This window comes from Zea mays, chromosome 6, assembly GCF_902167145.1.
Source record: "Zea mays cultivar B73 chromosome 6, Zm-B73-REFERENCE-NAM-5.0, whole genome shotgun sequence".
Classification (NCBI taxonomy): Eukaryota; Viridiplantae; Streptophyta; class Magnoliopsida; order Poales; family Poaceae; genus Zea; species Zea mays.
Window position 1 is genome coordinate 64,673,876 of NC_050101.1, and position 19,604 is coordinate 64,693,479.

The following is a 19,604-nucleotide window of genomic DNA, read 5'->3' on the forward strand; positions in this document are numbered from 1 at the left end:
CAGCAAGTAAAATAATATCAAACTGTTTAACCACATAAGAACATTGTTTTACCACTACTTGATTCCACAACCTTCTTGTTACGAAGGTGCAGCACGTATACAACGTACAACACACCTAGTCACCACACCTCACAGGTAGAAACCACAATAGTAACATAGTAATGTCACACTTCATATATATCTCATGAGTGCAAATGTCTGCAAATACAAGGATGACTTCTGCCTTCATACCTCTAAGGATATGAAGCTGCATCGTACCCCTCCTCGGGCAACGTACGATGCTAAAAATGTACCGGTACGATCGGACCATAAGATCGTGACAGAACTTCAAAATGCAAGATGGATGATGCGATGTGCATATCATGCCTACAACACTTCATATAACGTGATTCAAAAAGATACTTCAACTTCATCCAAGATGGGAATCAACCACATATATCATTACCAAATTATGATCATCCACAATATTAGACAATTGAGAATTAATACTTCCAATCAAATAAACTTCATCATAGAATTCAATGATTAACATAATTAAAACTTATGCATACTCAATGACAGGGATTAGGATGCAACTCAAACGGTAGCAACCACCACTGTATTTACTTGCCTTTACCGGAAGTTCGGGCAAATCCCTAAGTACGATCCGGAAGTCCACCACCTGTTTTTGACACACTACTTAGTGCACCAATTTCACATAATCAGGCTCATAAACGACGCCGCACCTACGCACAAACTCAAACCCCGCCGCGGGTTACATCTCTCCCCACACCCACCAAACTGCAGCGGCGCTGCTTAATAATTTCATAACTTTAAAATTATGTAACAAAAAAAAACTCCAGAGGCATCTACATACAATTCCCCACAAGTTTTGTATACAATTTATAATTAAATTCCAACATCTAATTAGCCTAAAACAGTCCACAAGATGAACCCTGTAATCTGTTTTTTTGTCTTTTGGACAGCGACATACCCGGATTCAAACAGCGATATCTTTTAAAATATAATTCCAAATGAAGCGCATAAGTACTCATTGGAAAGATAAGACAAAGCCCTACATGATTATCATACTGGTTAACACTAATTACCCACGAAAAATTCCCAGAAACTGCCAATACTACTGCTGTTCACCCACCTAAAAATCTGTTTTTTGGACAGCAACATAACCAGATTCAAACAACGATATCTCCTAAATTATAACTCTGAATCGAGTGCATAAGTACTTGTTGGAAAGGTATGACAAAGCTCTACATGATTCTCCCACTGATCCCCACTAATTGCCCACGAAAAATTCCCAGAAATCCCTAGAACTACTGCTGTTCGTCCACCCACTAAATTTCTGGACAGCACCTCTACCAAATCGCATAGGGTTGAAAAAGGTGGACAACACCTCCACCTTGGAGATGAAGAGGTGGGGGCGGCTAGGGTTGAGGGGTGGCGCTGCAATCACTTGGGGAAGAAGGAGAGGGATTGGGGCGGCTGCAAGAGTGGAAGAGAGGAAGAGAGAGGGGGGGGCGACTAAAGGGGTGGGGGGAGTGAGAGGGAGGGGGCGGCTAGGGTTAAGGGGGGGGGGGAAACTAATGGGCTCCCCACCGCCGGATCGAGATCCACGGCCCAAACTCGCTCTCACGTCTGCTCCCGACCCCAGCGCACAAATCCAACAAGTAATCTACTGTTTTAGTGATGAATGCTTCCTAAAAACTCCAACCCCAACTACACAGATCACGAAAGAAAAGGGAAAAATAAACTTAACTTCTTTTCAGAAAATTGGGTATCACAAAAAGTGTACAGTGCGCGGTCAGAAGTAAGAGCAGGAAGTCAGAACGCACCAGACATGTCCGGTGTGCCACCAGACTATCCGGTGCAACAAGAAGACAAAGAACTTCAACGGTCAACCGCTCCAAACCCCAACGGTGCACTGACGTGGCACGCACTGGACACTGAAAAGTGTCATGTCCGGTGCACCACCGGACTGTCCGGTGCGCCATCGACAGCAACGACTAGAATAATGGTTGGGGCTATAAATACCCGCAACCACATCCATTCAAGCCATCCAAGTTTTCTGAACTCAACATTCAATACAAGAGCAAAAGACTACACTCCAAGACACATTCAATAGATCAAATCCCCTCCAAGCCTCCAAATCAACTCAATTGTTTAGTGACTTGAGAGAGGGTGTTTTGTGTTCTTTTGTTGCTCTTGTTGCTTGGATTGCTTTCTCCTTCTTAATCTCATTCTTCTAAGTGTTTTGTAAAGCTAGCAAGAGACACCTAAGTGTGTGGTGATCCTTGCGGGTCTTAGTGACCCAAGTGATTAAGGAGAAGCCTCGACCTGTCTAAGTGACCGATTGAGAGAGGGAAAGGGTTGGAATAGACCTTGCCTTTGTGGCCTCCTCAATGGGGACTAGTTTCTTTGGAACCGAACCTCAGTAAAACAAATCACAGTGTTCACTTGTGTTGATTTCCACTTGATTTGTTTTTCCTCTTTCCTCTCTCTAAAGTTCCCTTGCTCATATTGATTTGAGTTTGCTCTTAAACGTTATCCACATTGATTGAGCAGCTCCAATCAAGGAGAACTATCTTTTGAACTCCGATTTAATTCTAACCTAACCCCAGCCTTAGTGCAAGTTTAAGTTTACAAATTTTAGGTTTCGCCTATTCACCCTCCTCTAGGCGACTTTCAATTGGTATCGGAGCCAGTGCTTCATTAAGAGTCTAACAAACTCGAAGGGATGTCTAGAGATCACGCTAAGAGGGAGATTGTCACCGGCGACAAGGCCATAGGCTCGGGAAGGACTCCGTCAAGGGAGTCCGGCGACAAATACAAGGAGGAATGTGCTTCCTCTATCGAGTCACATAGGAAGGGTGACAAAAAGAAAAAGAAAATGAAGAAGGTGGTCTACTACGAGACTGACTCTTCATCACCTTCCACATCCGGCGCCGAGTCTACAACTTCGAAACGCCACAAGCGTAAGAAGTATAGTAAGATGCCTCTTCGCTATCCTCGCATTCCAAATCATGCTCCTCTACTTTCGTTACCCCTAGGCAAACCACCATATTTTGATGGTGAAGACTATTGTATGTGGAGTGATAAAATGAGACACCATCTAACCTCACTCCACGAAAGCATATGGGATATTGCTGAGTTTGGAGCATAGGCACCATAGTTGGGCGACGAGGACTACGACTCGGACGAGGCCTCCCAAATTAGGCACTTTAATTCCCAAGCAATTTCTATACTCCTCGCCTCCTTGTGTCGAGAGGAGTATAATAAGGTGCAAGGGTTGAAAAATGCCAAAGAAATTTGGGACGTCCTCAAAATGACGCACGAAGGGGACGAGGTGACCAAGATCACCAAACGAGAAACGATCGAGGGAGATCTCGGTCGATTCGTCCTCAACAAAGGAGAGGAGCCACAAGCAATGTACAACCGACTCAAGACGATGGTCAACCAAGTGCGCAACCTTGGGAGCACCAAGTGGGATGACCATGAGATGGTCAAGGTTATTCTTAGATCTCTTGTTTTTCGTAATCCCACTCAAGTGCAACTAATCCGTGGAGACCCTAGATATAAACAGATGTCTCCCGAGGAAGAAATTGGCAAGTTTGTGAGCTTTGAACTTATGATCAAAGACTCTAAACATATTGTCAACTTGGAGCAAGGCACCACCTCTACACCCGAGGTACAATTCGTTGCATTCAAACCAACGGAAGAGAAGAAGGAAGAGTCTACACCAAGTAACCTCCCAATCGACGCCTCCAAGCTCGACAATGAGGAGATGCATCTTATCATTAAGAGCTTCTGGAAAATCCTCAAGCAAAGGAAGGGGAAGGACTACAAACCCCATTCCAAGAGGGTTTGCTACATGTGTGGTAAGTCTGGTCACTTTATTGCTAAATGTCCATATACAAGTGACAGTGACGACGACAAGAAGGGGAAGAAAAAGATGGAGAAGAAAAGGTACTACAAAAAGAAGGGTGGCGAGGCGTACATGGGGCGGGAATGGGACTCTGACGAGAGCTCCACCGACTCCTCCTCCGACGAGGATGCCACCAATATCGCCATCAACAAGGGACTCCTCTTCCCCAACGTCGACCACAAATGCCTCTTGGCTAAGGACGGCAAGAAGAAGAAGGTACATTCTAGAGACACCCCCAAATACACTACTTCCGATGATGAGGGTAGCTCTAGTGATGATAATGATGATTTAACTTCTCTTTTTGCTAACCTTACTAAGGACCAAAAGAAGAAAATAAATGAATTAATAGAATCCATTAACGAGAAGGATGATCTCTTGAATGCCAAGATGACTTGCTCGTTAAGGAAAATAAGAAATTTGTTAAATTGAAAAATGTTTATGCTCTAGAGGTAGAAAATGTGAAAATTTATCTAAAGAGCTTAATGTATGCAAAGATTCAATTTCTTGTCTTAATATTGAGAATGGTGATTTAATTGCTAAGATTGAAGAATTGAATGTTTGCAAACCTTCTACATCTACTATTGAGCATGTCTCCATTTGCACTATATGTAGAGATATTAATGTTGATGTTATGAATGATCACATTGCCATGATTAAAGAACAAAATGATCACATAACTAAATTAAATGCTAAAATTGCTAAGCATGAGCTTGAGAATAAAAAATTTAAATTTGCTCGTAGCATGCTCTATAATGGGAGACGGCCTGGCATTAAGAATGACATTGGCTTCCATCAAGGGAGCCAAAGCTACATCAAGCTTAATTCCCCTAAGGACAAATTCTCTAATTTTGTTAAGGGTAAGGCTCCCATGGTTCAGGATAGAGAAGGTTACATTTTATATCCTGAGCATAAGATTAGAAAGATTCAAGCTAGAAAACCTCATAATATTTCTCATTGTGCTTTTATGTATAGAAATGAGGCTTCTAGCTCTAGGCATTCAACTCATATCAATATGCCTAAAAAGAAAATTGTAAATGCATCAAATGAGCATGACATTTCATTTAAGACTTTTGATGCTTCTTACGTGCTAACTAACAAATCAGGCAAAGTAGTTGCCAAATATGTTGGGGGAAAACACAAGAGTCCCAAGACTTGTGTTTGGGTACCCAAGGTGCTTGTTTCTAATGTGAAAGGACCCAAGACCGTTTGGGTACCTAAGAACAAGGCCTAAATTTGTTTTGTAGGTTTATGCATCTGGTGGATCAAGTTGGATAATCGATAGCGGGTGCACAAACCACATGACAGGGGAGAAAAGGATGTTCTCCTCATATGAGAAAAATGAAGACCCCCAAAGAGCTATCACATTCGGGGATGGAAATCAAGGTTTGGTCAAAGGTTTGTGTAAAATTGCTTTATCTCCTTCCATTCCATTTCCAATGTTATTCTCGTAGATTCTTTAGATTACAATTTGCTTTCAGTTTCTCAATCATGTAAAATGGGCTACAACTGTCTCTTTACTGATATTGGTGTTACTGTCTTTAGAAGAAGAGATGATTCAATAGCATTTAAGGGAGTGTTAGATAGTTAGCTATATTTAGTTGATTTTAATGATAACAAGGCTGAATTAGACACTTGCTTAATTGCTAAGACTAATATGGGCTGGCTCTGGCATCGTCGACTTGCTCATGTTGGGATGAAGAATCTTCACAAGCTTCTAAAGGGAGAATACATTGTAGGACTAACAAATGTTCATTTTGAGAAAGAGAGGATTTGTAGCGCATGTCAAGCAGGGAAGCAAGTTGGAGTTCATCATCCACACAAGAACATCATGACGACCGACAGGCCGCTTGAGCTACTCCACATGGATCTATTCGGTCCGATAGCTTACATAAGCATCGGCGAGAGTAAACACTGTCTTGTTATTGTGGATGATTATTCTCGCTTCACTTGGGTATTCTTCCTACATGAAAAATCTCAAACCCAAGAGACCTTAAAGAGATTCTTGAGATGAGCTCAAAATGAGTTTGGATTGAGAATCAAGAAGATTAGAAGCGACAATGGAATGGAGTTCAAGAACTTTCAAATTGAAGGATTTCTTGAGGAGGAGGGCATCAAGCATGAGTTCTCTTCTCCCTACACACCTCAACAAATAGGTGTAGTGGAGAGGAAGAATAGAACTCTATTGGACATGGCAAGGACCATGCTTTATGAGTACTCCATCAACCGGTTATATCTTCACTGAATCCTCAAGAAAACATCATATGAACTCCTCACTGGTAAAAAACCCAATGTTTCTTATTTTAGAGTTTTTGGGAGCAAATGCTTTATTCTTATTAAAAGAGCTAGAAATTCTAAATTTGCTCCTAAAGCAGTAGAAGGCTTTTTACTTAGTTATGACTCAAACACAAGGGCATATAGAGTCTTCAACAAGTCTACTGAATTAGTTGAAGTTTCTTGTGATATTGTGTTTGACGAGACTAATGGCTCCCATGTGGAGCAAGTTGATCTTGATGAATTAGATGATGAAGAGGCTCTGTGCGTCGCGCTAAGGAACATGTCCATTGGGGATGGGTGTCCAAAAGAATCTAAAGAACCTCCACAAGCACAAGATCAACCATCATCTTCCATACAAGCATCTCCACCAACTCAAGATGAGGAAATGACTCAAGAGGATGAGGATCAAGATCAAGACGATGAGCCACCTCAAGAGGAGGACATTGATCAAGGGGGGGATGAAGATGATCAAGACAAAGAAGATGATCAAGAGATTCAAAGTCAAAGACCACCACACCCAAGAGTCCACCAAGCAATTCAAAGAGATCACCCCGTCAACTCCATACTTGGTGACATTCACAAGGGGTAACCACTAGATCTCGAGTTGCTCATTTTTGTGAACATTACTCTTTTGTGTCTTCTATTGAGCCATACAGGATAGATGATGCACTAAGAGATCCGGATTGGGTGGTGACAATGCAAGATGAGCTCAACAACTTCACAAGGAATGAGGTATGGCATTTAGTTCCACGTCCTAACCAAAATGTTGTAGGTACCAAGTGGGTATTCTGCAACAAACAAGACGAGCATGGTGTGGTGACTAGGAACAAAGCCCGACTTGTTGCCAAAGGTTATTCACAAGTCGAAGGTTTGGATTTTGATGAAACCTATGCACCCGTAGCTAGGCTTGAGTCAATTCGCATATTACTTGCCTATGCTACTTACCATGGCTTTAAGTTATATCAAATGGACGTGAAGAGTGCCTTCCTCAATGGCCCTATCAAGGAAGAGGTATATGTTGAGCAACCTCCCGGCTTTGAAGATAGTGAGTATCCTAACTATATTTATAAGCTCTCAAAGGCGCTTTATGGGCTCAAGCAAGCCCCTAGAGCATTGTATGAATGCCTAAGAGACTTTCTTATCACTAATGGCTTCAAAGTAGGAAAAGTTGACCCTACTCTCCACTAAAACAATTGCAAAATACTTGTTTATGCCAAATTTATGTTGATGATATTATCTTTGGGTCTACTAACAAGTCATCTTATGAAGAGTTTAGTAGGATTATGATACAGAAATTCGAGATGTCTATGATGGAGGAGTTGAAGTATTTCCTTGGATTCCGAATCAAGCAACTCCAAGAGGGCACCTTCATTAGCCAAACTAAGTACATTCAAGACGTACTTAAGAAGTTTGGAATGAAGAATGCCAAACCTATCAAGACTCCCATGGGAACAAATGGGCATCTCAACCTCGACACAAGAAGTAAATCCGTAGATCAAAAAGTATACCGGTCGATGATAGGTTCTTTACTATATTTATGTGCTTCACGACTAGACATTATGATTTCTGTATGCATGTGTGCGAGGTTCTAGGCAAATCCTAAGGAAGTACACCTTAGGACCGTGAAAAGAATCATGAGATATTTAGTTTACACTCCTAAGTTTGGGCTTTGGTACCCCAAGGGATCTACCTTTGATTTAATTGGGTATTCCGATGCCGATTATGCTGAATGTAAAATTGATAGGAAGAGCACATCAGGGACTTGTTAGTTTCTGGGGAGATCCCTGGTGTCTTGGGCTTCAAAGAAACAAAACTCAGTAGCTCTTTCTACCACCGAAGCTGAGTATATTGCTGCAGGACACTGTTGTGCACAATTACTTTGGATGAGGCAAACCCTTAGGGACTATGGCTACAAGTTGAGCAAAGTCTCTCTCCTATGTGATAATGAGAGTGCAATCCGCATGGTAGATAATCCCGTTGTACACAGCCGCACTAAGCACATAGACATCCGGTATCACTTTTTGAGAGATCACCAACAAAAGGGTGTGCACCGGACAGTGTCCGGTGAGCCAACGGAGCAACTGTCACCACACACAATAATCGACTGCAAAAGTGTACAATGCGTGGTCAGAACGCACCGGTCATGTCCAGTGTGCCACCGGACTGTCTAGTGCAACTACAAGATAAAGAACTTCAACGGTCAACCGCTTCAAACCCCAACGGTGTGCTGACATGGCACGCACCGGACACTGAACAGTGTCCTATCTAGTGCACCACCGGACTGTCCGGTGCGCCATCGACAACAATGGCTAGAATAGTGGTTGGGGCTATAAATACCCCCAACCACCTCCATTCAAGACATCCAAGTTTTCTGAACTCAGCATTCAATACAAGAGCAAAAGACTGCACTCCGATACACATTCAATAGGTCAAATCCTCTCCAAGCCTCCAAATCAACTCAATTGCTTAGTGAATTGAGAGAGGGTGTTTTGTGTTCTTTTGTTGCTCTTGTTGCTTGTATTGCTTTCTCCTTCTTATTCTCATTCTTCTAAGTGCTTTGTAAAGCTAGCAAGAGACACCTAAGTGTATGATGATCCTTGCGGGGTCTTAGTGACCCAAGTGATTAAGGAGAAGCCTCGACCGATCTAAGTGACCGATTGAGAGAGGGAAAGGGTTGGAATAGACCCGGCCTTTGTGGCCTCCTCAACGGGGACTATGTTCTTTGGAACCGAACCTCAGTAAAACAAATCACCGTGTTCACTTGTGTTAATTTCCACTTGATTTGTTTTCCTCTTTCCTCTCTCTAAAGTTCCCTTGCTCATATTGATTTGAGTTTGCTCCCAAACGTTATCCGCATTGATTGAGCAGCTCCAAGCAAGGAGAATTATCTTTCGAACTCCGATTTAATTCTAATGCTAACCCTGGCCTTAGTGCAAGTTTAAGTTCATAAATTTTAGGTTTCCCCTATTCACCCCCCTCTAGGCGACTTTCATTATGTTTATCATCAAACACCAAAACCTTTTGAGCCAAATGGCCCGGGGTCCATTTTCTTATGGTGTAATATTATTTTTACATATCACACGTCTATCTATATGTATTGCTGCGAGTATAAGCGAGGTCTCGGGGAACCTAGAGTTGCACCAAAAAATACAGGTTGTGCCCTTGATCATTTTTCTTTACCTAATAATGTTCTCTATAATCACCATGACATGCTCAGGTTAACTTGTGGGACCTAATAGGTTACCTAGTTTTATTTACCCCACACCTTGCAAACAAATGAACTATTCTATAGTTTTGTTATTGCTCTACCTGCTTTTGGGATTGATGTTATATCTGAATTATGATCATGCCTTATCATTATTGTTAGATTATTTATTGTTCATGATAAGATCATTTTGTTAATCGAAAAATGAAGAACCACCCCAGAAAATAGTGCTACCACAAGGGTGGTATGGGAAGCCCTTGGCTGACTAATTAGGAAAGCCAGTGGAGGACTACCTTACCCGAAAGGGGTAACCAAGGTGTGAGGAGCTGCCGGTATAGGGAGGTTCTCGGGTCGACCATTCTATGATGGCTTTTCAGATGAGGGATTCCTATATCGCCCCCTTCTCAAAGAAATTGTAGCAGGTTTTCTGAAGCTAGTGAAACTTTGTAAAGGCCTTGTAGTGGGACCCTGCCTTGTCTCCTTGGTAGAAATTAATGGGAAGTGGCGATCCCTGGGCAAATGGGTAACACGACTTGTGGGTAAAGATGTGCAACGTCTGCAGAGTTAAAACCGGTATATCAACCGTGCTCACGGTCATGAGTGACTCGAACACTTACATGAGTAATTTATGGAATTAAACTTAATCTATCATTTGCATTGCATTATGAGATTTATTCAATATTGTGATCAATTATTTAATTGGGTTGATATCTACTTATACTTAGCAACTACTAATAAAATTTTGACCAACTTATTAAAAGGAACACTCAGTCGTAACAATTTTCTTTGGTAAGACTTACACTTCACATGAGCCTCCACCGTAAGTGAGATCATGCACATTATCCCCCACAATTTGTTGAGTGATGAACGTATGTGAGCTCACTCTTGCTAAACTCACACCAGGTCAAGAACAGGTACCGCTGAAGGAGCATAAAGGATGCTACGATGAGTTCAGAGAGGTCTAGGTCATCGTCTCCCGTCAACTATGGTTGCAGAGGATCGTTGTCGTCATATGATGTAACTAGGTAAGTGCCCGTGCGTTACAATGAAAACATACAATACCATGATAACTTATGTACACATGTGTACTATATTGTTATGAGAAAAGATTTCGTAATCCGTTTGTGATCCTAGCCATGCATAAATTTTGTTATTTTAATCTAGTTATTTCACCACTACACAGTGCAATGTCGTGTGTTGCAACGGTATACAAATTATTCGATAAGATGTTGGTGCAAAACAGATACATGAAAATGAACAAGATAATCATCGACCTCAATATCTAAACAATTCTTTGGCAACAACCAGTCTCCACTACTATAAAGCATCATCTACCAAAACCTACATAGCTGTATATTGCATCCCTATCTACAATTCCATAATTACATAGTCCATTTGTTTCCTCCCCGTACAACCAACAATAATATAATCAAACTTCCTTTCACAATCTCGATGTCAGCACCATTAACCTAGTGGTTTTCTCCAATATCACAATCGATATCATAAACTACAAAGGAAGGTTGGACCATTAACCCAGTCTAAAAAGGAAGGTTGGATGATGCGAGTGCTGTCTTCAGGCGAGGGGTAGCATGGAAGCCGAAGCACGAGCAGAAAGTCGTAGTGTGGTCTATGACAAGGAGCGACGATAAAATATATTGATATGCCAAAACACTAATTGTTATTCTATACTTCTGTTCGCATTACTAAAAGTAGATGTTTACATACCATAAAAGATAGATATAAAGTTGTACTCGTGCTTTGTCACTGATAAAAAAATAAATATGTAGCGGATATTAATCAACATCTCAAATAAAACACGTTAATTCCATAATAGGACATTGTATTATATAAGATTTAACAAGAAAATTTAATATAGTAACCCTAGTTCACTAATAATTATTCAAACTACCAATAATATCTCTATCTATGAGTGCGGGTCGCATGGTGTTATGCTAATCGGGAACAACGCAAGTGCCTTACTCTCGAGAAACCAACCAGCGCAGCCAAATCCCTGCCACCGCCTAATCCACTCATGTTAAAGAACTATTATAAAATCACAAAGCCATTCCTAAGAGAGAGAAAATAGACAAAGAATGTTGAGTCCTCACGGTCCATAAGCATGCCCATTAGGAGTATGAAAACGTGTGTAAAGACACAAACACATCTATTATTAGAGCAAGCAAGGGTGTATCCTGGAGGCCGTTAGTGAAGCAAGTGGTACTGAAATTATCAATCTCAAGGATAGCCTAAATGAATGGGTCACTAAAGTGGGCGATGGTGATAGTGGAACCACAGCGAGTCAAATAGTGTTTTATCAATTCAATGCTTATTTGGCTACTACAAAAACACAAGCAACACTCCTCCCTACAATGAATTTAAAGCTTGTGATTTTTGTCTGATTGAAATAGTCAATAACTGACCATTTTGGAGATGATCAATCTCTATCCCAAACACTCTACATTTTTAAGCATCTGCAATAGTTTGGTTTATGTTTTAAATTTGTATTAATTCGTTATAGTTTTTATATCCTAATGTTGTAAAGCTGTAATGATTATGCTCATATCGATATTAGTTTTGTCGTATAAATGGCATGTGTTATATTCACTCTCTGTTTTCTTGGACGAAATTGCATCAATGTCTCACATACTGATTGCTAATCTTTACATGTCTGAATGGAATAGTAGGGTGCTAGTACAGTAGTAGTACAATTTTTTTAAAAAAATAAACATAATACGGTAGTACTACTTGGTAGAGTAGAACTATGGAACTATATGGCGCATAAGTGTCTTACAGTTCATGTTTGCTTATGTAGATTTCAGTGACGCAAACATGTAGCTAGTGTTTTAATGAGGAAGTTATGATTCAGTCACTCTACAAGGTGAAGATACTTATCGACTGTAACTCAATTCGCTCTATTTAGTCATGTGAAACTTGTCTGGTCTGCCACTTCAGTTTTCTAGAACTTATCAATTCAATGCTTATTTAGTTCTTTACATAAGGGATGTGGACCTATTTCTCTAGAAATTGCAAATAATATACTCGATATTCCAGAAACTAAAACACAAGCCAACACTCTAATATACAACCATTTAAGAGATCCAATAATTAAGCAAACTATAGCAGTGCACTGAGAAATGCAAAGTATACATAATAAACACAACATTTGCATTGTGAAGTTATTGTTGCTGTATAGAAATCATAAACAGAATTCGCCTCTAGTTGAACATTTACAATGTGAAATTATATTGATGATCACCCTATTGTCTCTATTTCAGGAGCAGCACTGCTGGTGCAAATTGTTCCTAGAGACCGGAGTTAGGGCACTACCAACTAAAATTTGAGAACAAAGCATAGTAAAAGAGATCAAAAAAAACTTCAATTTAAGTTGTAAGAGCAACACTGGACATGCTTCAGATAAGAACTCAGATCAGTCACACACAGATTCATTGAGATAGATGATACAAATTGATTGTAACATACTAATAATAAGCAGTTGTCAAAGTGGACCTAAATAGATTGATTGAACTGGGTTGGGATGAGAATTGTACCTACGACATCCTGGCGGCGAGGTGTGAGGACTCGTTGTCCTCCTCGCTCTTCGACGTGCGCACTCCTCCTCTAGCCCTGGCTATCTAGCGTCCACACGTATGCCTCCTCTCTCTTTGGGCCGTGACAAGCTTCTCCTTGATGGGAACTCTTTCGGCTCCGGCGTCCGCATGCGCTCAGACAAAAAATTGATAATCAGATAAGCCGAGAGGGAAACTAGGTGTAGCTGGGCAGTGTCGACGAAGTGTCGCATGCTCACCATTTATCATCCTCGGATGCATTGTCGTGTTAGTCACCGAAATATGTAGTTTTTAGAAAAGCAAATGATAAAGCTAAATATAATAAAATACTAGGTATGTACCCGTGCGATGCTACGAAACACAAATTGATGAGCCTCTAACAGCTCAGGACATTGGCGACGGGCAACGTGAGTACAATGTTGATGATAAAATCCGTGGTTAAACATAGATATGGAACTATATAAATACGTAATATTATTATAAATTGAACTCACTGGAAAATGAGCAAACGATTAATATGATGGAGGAAAGGCTGAGGCCTACATATGCTTGGCCGATTATCAAAATAATATTCAAGAACTCCATATAATGTTATTTTGGGTTAGCACGTATAGGTAATCATCCCGCAAGATATAGACCTCATAGTGGTAGTGGACTTGAACATGGGCGTGCAGGGATGGTGCTCACCGGTGTGATCGCTACATCTTGCCCAGCGGCGTACGCCTCCAACAATGCATCATCGACGATATAGAGAACTTCATGTATACGACGGATGCGAAGGGAAACAGTTTGTTTCATACATTTTCTGTCTATTTGGAGGCCGGTGCCTCCGTTCTTGTCAAAAAAAACAGCGAGCGTTCTTTTTTCTTCTCCCTGTGTTCTCACGAGCATGTGCTGATAACATGTTTTAATTAGTGAAAACGAGATTGGGGAGAATAACAGCCATTGATACTTTATTATAGGGATGTCATGTTTATATTCAGATGAAGGGACGCACCCCAAGTAGTATATCAATTGGGAAAAATCTGACACACCCCTTGTATTAATCATCATTGCAATATTTTGTAACAACGTGGAGACGGAGGCAAGCCCGGTCGCATGTGTCACGGGTATTTGTGCACTTGTGCAGCACCGGCCCCGCCCGCCACACAGCCGGTCGAGATATCTGGTCCAGATGTCCAGTGCACTCCACTCGCACGCAGGGAAAAGCAACACGGACAGAAGAGCCTCGTCGCGCGCGACCAACTGACCACTGCAGCTAGGATAGGCTCCTGGCCTGTGCCTGCAGCTCTCTGCTCATGATGTGCCTGTCCTCTGATAACATCATCACAAGTACAGTCCTGCAGATCTTTGGCGTCCAGTCCAGTCAAGCGACTGAAGCCCTCCACTCCAGGCTCCAGCGCACCGCCCTCTCTCTCCCGGTTCCGGTCTCGCCATTCTTCGTCGCCAGGTGTCTGCCCCCACGCGCTCTCGAACGATCTTTTTTTCTGTGTAACTCAGACGACCTTTTTTTGCATGGGTTTCATATGAACCACCTTGCTAGTTTCAGATTCATGCCTTTGGTAGTAGCGGAATTTGCAGAAAACGGGACATTTTCAAACGCCATAATCATTAATTGATTTCACAGCAATGGAAAAAAAAGAGTAGCAACACGACGGGCTGTAGGACTATGTTTTACAGCCTGCAAACCACGGCGCGCTCCGCAAATCAACATGAGCAGAGCCACCGGGGCTGCAAAGCCAGGCAACGGACGACGTACTCCACGATTAATCGGGTAGGAGTAGGACACACTAATAAGCAGACAGACCAGACCAGATGAGATCGTTACAAACGACGATGGTGGAAAATATTTTTTTGCTTGCAATAGCAGTAGTAGGATCATTAGTCCTAGCGAAACCGGGCTTGCGGTAGATTCACGGCTGGCTCTTGGTTGCGGCGGTGTACCCTCCGGCGGTCAGCACTGCCACGCCGACACGAAGACCAGCTCGCCGCGCTGCCAGTAGAAGCAGAGCATGCCGCCGCGCTTCTCCACGCAGAACTCCATCAGCGCTATCCGCTTGAGTAGGGCCTCGACCTGCGACTCGGCGAACGTGCTGGCCTGCACAGGCACGAACCCCGCCGACACGAGCATGGTCCGCCACGGCAGCGGTGGCGGCTTGTCCATGAACCGCTCGATCTTGCCGACCGCCTCGGCGTTCGCGCCCCCCACGGCGTCGACAGAGTCCAGCAGGGACACGCAAGACTGGAACGCCTGTAACAGGTGCGTGGCGAACGGCAGCTCCGTGCGGTCGCATCCGCGGTCCACGAACACCACCACCTTGGCGCCGAGCCGCTTCACGAGGCGAAGCACGACCGGCATTGCGGCCACGTGGGCCGACCCCACGGGGAGGTGTACGGCCACTGCGTCGCTGCTGGTGATGGCCACCAGCTCCGCGGGGTCCAGGGCGTCCTCGTTGTATGCCGCGAACTGGAGGAACACGTCGAGCTTGTCCAGCACCGCCTGCACGCCGGTGGGGTGCGCGAACTGGAGCATGGGGGACACCTCGGAGAAGGCCTTGTACGCGCCGAGCTTCAGGACCACGTCGTACGACGTCAACACCGCGCGGGGGCGCCAGGGCCTCGCCGGTCGGGGAGAGCGCAACGCGCAGGGCCTCCTTGAAGTAGAAGGCTGAGCGGAGCAGCGGCGTCCCGGCCATGGGGACGGCGGGGAGCCGATAATTGAGCCGCGCCAATATCTCGCGAGCGCCGAAGGCGTCGCCGGCCTCGGCAAGCTGGTCCACCGCAGCGGCCGCCTCGTTGTTACCCGCCTTCGCATTGGGCTTCAAGGCGGACGCGAACCCGCCACCCACCTGGGCGACAGGCCCAGGGAAAGACGACAGCTTCGGCGCTGGCGCGCCGGCCATCGGGTGGGGTCCCTTCGGCTGTGGCGCCGCGTCCAGGGACGGGTGTGAGACGCAGAAGGCGGCGTGCGGCTGGGGTACTGCTGGTGGTGATGGTGGAGTAGGAAGTTGGGCGTGTGGCCGAAGGGCACCGGCTTGGCGTCCTCCATGGTCGGCGCGAACGACATGGTGTACCCGAACGCGGCGACATCATGGACGACGCGTGGTCCAGCTGAAGGACCGGCGAGTCCATGACAGACCCCATGGCCGCAGACGCGTCCTCGCCGTTGATGATCCACCTGAGGAAGGTGTGGTCGGGGCGAGCCCCGGCGGCACCACGGCGTCCCACCCCTCGCCGGCGCCAAGGCCCATGTGAAGCGGCGTGAGCTGCCACTCCTCCTTGCCCCCGCCACGGCCTCCTTCACCCCTCCTCCCTCTGGCCATGCCGCCGCCACCGGCGGCGAGGAGACGTTCTTGGCGTTAGCACCGGCGAGGGCCGACACACTGGCGGGGGAGGGAGTGGCGAACTGAAGTGGGGCTGGTGGTCGGAGGCCATGGCCGAGGGTGATGCCGGCTGGTGGAATGGGCCACGGTCGACAACGGGAACAAGGACCCGACAGAGAGGTCGGGAGGACAGGGATGGGAGCGGCGAGGCCGTGGGGATATCACGAGCAGGCCAAGGATTGGGAGGATAGTGGAGGCCGCGGAGGATCCTAGAACTGCGCCTTCCATCGACAGAGCGCGAGCGGGGGCGATGATGGCGGAGGCAGGAGAGTCCCTGGAATGGCGTGACCGAGATTCTGGGAGGGGAGCGTGGAGAGGCAGAACAATGGCACACATGTGGACGCCTACAATAAAGACTTATAGAGTAGTAGGGAAATCAAGGCTAATCCAGAAAATGGCTACAAATGCTCAGCATTGTTTCGTGCTAAAGGAAATCGCTCATAGCGTCTTGTTGAGATTGACAACGTCATTACTGAAAATGCATAAATGAGAACATAATAGTAATTAGCACATGAGATGTGGTGAGTAATATGAGGTGTCCAGACTCTGCGATTTGACTATGTTATTCCTTCACTGGGACAAATAATACCAAGTGGAGATATTGTGCAGGTTCATTTTTATTCACATTTCTTAAGTAGTACTTATAATTTATACTATATTATCTGTACCTGTTGGCTATCAAAATAGGTCTAATATTTTGTAGGACAAAGCAAGCATGTAGGAAAGCTTTGCATAAAATAGGAAAACTTCACGGATAAACAAAAGAAAGGCAGGCAGTAAAAAATAAAGAGACTGCATTACATATTCCATAAAGATGGAATGAAAATTAACCTTTAATTTTTATTGAGACCAAATCGAGCACCAAGGTAAAATGCAACAGAAAGTAACCATGCACCACTGTGTGCAGCAACCATGGACAACCACTCTTTTTCCTGGATTCTATCTCTTGCAAAGTTTATGCCTAATGTTGGTTCTGGGAGCTCAGGAGACACCTTTTCAGCAGACAAATTTACTTCCCAGCTCTCATAAGGAAGCTCATACCGGCACAAGTTTTCTACTTCTGCAAAAGAGAACACTTGGTCATGCTAAGTCAGAGAAATATATCTATGGTAATTACTAATAACATGCTCAGTAGCACTTTATTACGATAAAGGAGATGAAAATGATTAGAACTTGGACATGGTTTAACTCGGTTATCTAAAAATGTTCACTTCACATTTACATTCAAATAAGTCAAATCAACAGGTAACCTTCCAAGGACACTTGAGTAAACACCATATCAAGATAATCATTATCTCCCTAAAATAAGAAATGTTAAACAATAATTTAATAAAGGCTTCAACAGCTACAAAGTGTTGATCAGTTACAACTCCCAAAAACGATAACTATTTAGAGAGCACCTTACCTTGCTGGCATTTCCTCTAGTAGCCGTTGAAACCATCTGCCTCCCTCCCTCCGCCACTGTTAGGCCCATCCCCACCCGCGGCAACCTCAGCTGCCACCCCCATGGTCTCGCCTCGCCGTGGCATGAGAAGATGGACGCCTGCTCTAGAGGCCTCGCATGATCGATGTTTGATCTGACCATGACAAGGGGCAGCGTCCTGGCCGCGTCGACGTGCTACGATCAGGTGCTGATGCATCAGGACAAACATAGAGCCACAGGGGCGACCATTGAGGCGGCGACTGCTCTCCTCGAGGATGACTGGGGGTGGAAGGCTGGAGCACTAGGTTTGGTGCTTGCGCGTTGTGGAAGGAGTGTTGGTGGGCGTAGACGTTGACGACGAAGCTGGGTGTCGTGGCATGAGAAGATGGGCACCTGCTCTAGAGGCCTCGCATGATCGATGTTCAATCTGACCACGACAAGGGGCAGTGTCCTGGCCGCGCCGACGTGCCGCGATCAGGTGCTGATGCATCGGGACAAACATAGAGCTACATGGGCGACCCTTGAGGCAGCGACTGCTCTCCTCGAAGATGACTGGGGGTGGAAGGCTGGAGCGCTAGGGTTTGGTTGTGGGAGGAGTGTTGGTGGGCGTAGACGTTGACGACGAAGCCTGGTGCGCCTTCCGGTTCTTAGGCTCGTTGCCGACATCACAGCGACGACAGATCTGTAGTGGAAGGGAGAGGTGGTGGCAGTGGCGGCGGAAGGACCATGTGCTCGACACTTCTCCCCATCCAACGCAACAACACAAAATGAACCCCCAAGGTAGAATCGCAACGAGATTGGTTCTGCGGCGCGCTTATACCTAGTACTGGCACATCTTCGGCGACTGTATCTTGGAGCCTCGTACGGTCGAGGGCGATGATGCCGCCGCTGCCATGGAGTCGAGGAAGGAGCCGTCGGGTGCTACTTCGTGGTCAAGCGTGCCTCGGAAGCCGCCACCCTGGGCGCCGATGATTTCCTCAACTCCTGCTTCGATGTGGCCGACCTCGACCTGGCACGTCGATGTGGCCTAGCGAGGCCGCTCGCATACAGCGCCGCCCTCCACGACTTGCGCCTCCTCCTCCGTTCCGGTCTATGCCAGGTTGATTGCCCTAAACCTAGATTGCTTGGGAAGAGGAGGAAGAATCGCGAGGGGCGGAGCAGCGGCCGCGACGTCGATGTCGACGTGGAGAGTGGAGGACGGCGGCGCGAAGGCGCGGGGCTAGGAGCGGGCAGGAGCGACCGCGGCTAGGGTTTTGCGTTGCGTGCGGTTGAGGAGATGCGTGCACTCGGCGGCGACGACAGCATGGGGTAGTGGCAGTTGGGATCAATCGAGGGAAGGACCGAAGGAGGAGACTTCGGGCGAAGATCGTGGGAGTCTGGAGGTACGGGACACAGTATTACGATGGAGATTAGCGCGGGGAGGGTGGAGCCGTGGTGAAGGTGGTGGACGCCCTCCTTACCCTCTTAAGGAGTAGTAGAGATTATTTAGCTATTTTGTACATATATCCTATTATATAATGAAGATGTGATATTGATTTCTATACCGTGAGTTATTATATATATAAGACTTGATCCTATCACACATTTGAGACGCGTTTAGGTTTACCCTTAAATCCGGGTGTGACATTATGTTGATATGCATTGGGTATGTTAGCAATCACAGAAAATTCACGTCGAGAAAGGAACAACATATAGGCCCTGTTTGTTTCTCTCCTAGATTATATAAGTTAGATTATAAATAAGCTGAAATAAGATATCAATGCTAGCTTATTTGTAGCATTAAAGTGATATTTTATCCTCCTACCTTTTTACCCGTAATCCAACTTATATAATA

At 45.0% G+C, this 19,604-nt stretch overlaps 1 pseudogene; it reads right to left on the reverse strand.

Annotated features, from left to right (window-relative positions):
• Positions 14,912-16,312, reverse strand: LOC103631073 (LOC100274201-like pseudogene; annotated as a pseudogene).